We start from the raw sequence: 1,978 nt of genomic DNA, 5'->3' as shown, positions 1-1,978 counted from the left end.
AAATGCCATATTCTGTAGATCTTTGAAGTGTTTAAAGACCATATAATCTATCTAAATATATCTGTTTAACCTTGAAAGCATACCTAATATGACTAGAAGTTTAATTATTATAGAAGACCAACTACTAACCTGTATTTCTTAATTACACATTACATTTTAAATGAGCTGCATAAGCACAATACTTCAAACAAAAGTAGAAAGATAGATATAGTATAACAAAAATAACTTTTAACTTACATCACTAAACCAAAATCCATACCAATATAAAATATTTTGAGATTTTTTTTTGGATTAAAGTAGATTCAAAAATCTACCCTTTCATCTCATCATTTCTATACTATATCCCCCTTTTTTTCCTTCAGAAAGAGATCCTTGAATCTAACTACTTTGTTTAGCTTTGTTCCTGACCATGACCAATAACAACTTGTAACCAACCCCCCAAATGATGACAAACATCCATAACCCATTTCTTAGGAATATGAGCATTGTTTTCTCTAGACTGCTTCCTGCTTTCTGGGGTTGCTGACATCTTTGGGAAACCCTAACAAAAATCAAAATAATGGTCAAGTCCTGGCTGGAGTAGTCTGTGGGGCTGGACCATCTCAGCCAGCTGTTCTAGGTGCAGAACTCTGAGGAAACTGCAACAGAGGTGCTCTGAGATATTGGATCACCTGTGCTATCCATCTTCATTGGTGTTTGATCTCCTTGTTCTGAAAACACATCAACTTTGAAAGGTAACATACATATCTGTATTAACACAAATATGGAATGTGAGGTGCACAAGTCAGTTAAAGATGAGTTTTTGTTCTGTTTGAGCAGATAAAATATACATCACCTGTCCTGTAGGGGTTTTTTTTAGCATTATTTCTTTATGTCTGTAGCCAGGATTTTAAGGGTGTCTTACCCCAATCAAACCTGATCTTCTTCAACCCTGAACAAATCTACAGCCTTTAGTTTTCTGTGGGAACAAAAGTACATTTTCCCCAAAGCAATACATCTTTTGACTTCTGTTTTGAAGTCAAAACACTTTAAAAATATATAGGTTGACTTAATCCAGCAGCCTATACAATCCAATGTCTCTCAGCAGCTATTGCTTTTCATCAGAAATTGAAAAATTTAAAGTCAATACAATACCATACAGGATCTAGACTCCTTGTGTATTTTCTATCTTCACATGGCTTATTTTTTATTTTACTTTTCTCTTTAAAGACTTTACATTATTTTTAAACTATTTTTCTAAGACTGTCTATACCCTTTCTCTCTCTCTCTCTCTCTCTCTCTCTCTCTCTCTCTCTCTCTCTCTCTCTCTCTCAAGCTTATATACATCTTAAATATTTTTAAGCCTATGTACATTTTAACCTGTTTATTTTTTTTCCATCTGACTATGTCTTTACTGAGCATCTGCAGTGTTCTCTGATTACATGAGACCAATCTCCCCCCCCCCTTTTTTAGTTTCTCAAGACAAGGTTTCTTTGTGTAACTGCTATGGCTACCCTGGAACTTACTTTCTAGACCAGGCTGGCCTTGAACTCACAGAGATTCACCTGCTCTGCCTCCTGAGAGCTGGGATTAAAGGGATATAACACCACCACATGGTATGAGTCGAATCTTAAACTGCTATGTCAGTTGCCAGCACAGCTCAGCATAGTACATGGTACTGGCAGCTGGCTCTATTCTGCAAGCAGTCTCTGTATGCTGAGCCTACCCTAAAGACCTCGGTCACCGGGAAGCCACATTTGACTCCATGTTCTGAACATTTTTTTTAACTTTCTCAGGCTTTATGTGGATGTATGTGGTCCCACCTTGGGTGCCATTAGTAGGCTGGATTTCCTGCCAGCCAGCTCTCAAATAACCACACAGAGACTTATTATTATTTATAAATGCTCAGTCAATAGCTTAGGCTTGTTACTAACTAGCTCTTACAACTTAAATTGACCCATATTTCTTATCTAAGTTCTGCCACATGGCTCAGTATCTT

This window comes from Peromyscus californicus, unplaced genomic scaffold (genome assembly GCF_007827085.1).
Source record: "Peromyscus californicus insignis strain IS unplaced genomic scaffold, ASM782708v3 Scaffold_7__1_contigs__length_154581171, whole genome shotgun sequence".
Classification (NCBI taxonomy): Eukaryota; Metazoa; Chordata; class Mammalia; order Rodentia; family Cricetidae; genus Peromyscus; species Peromyscus californicus.
The sequence above is the reverse complement of the archived record's forward strand: the minus strand, read 5'-3'. Positions refer to the sequence as shown.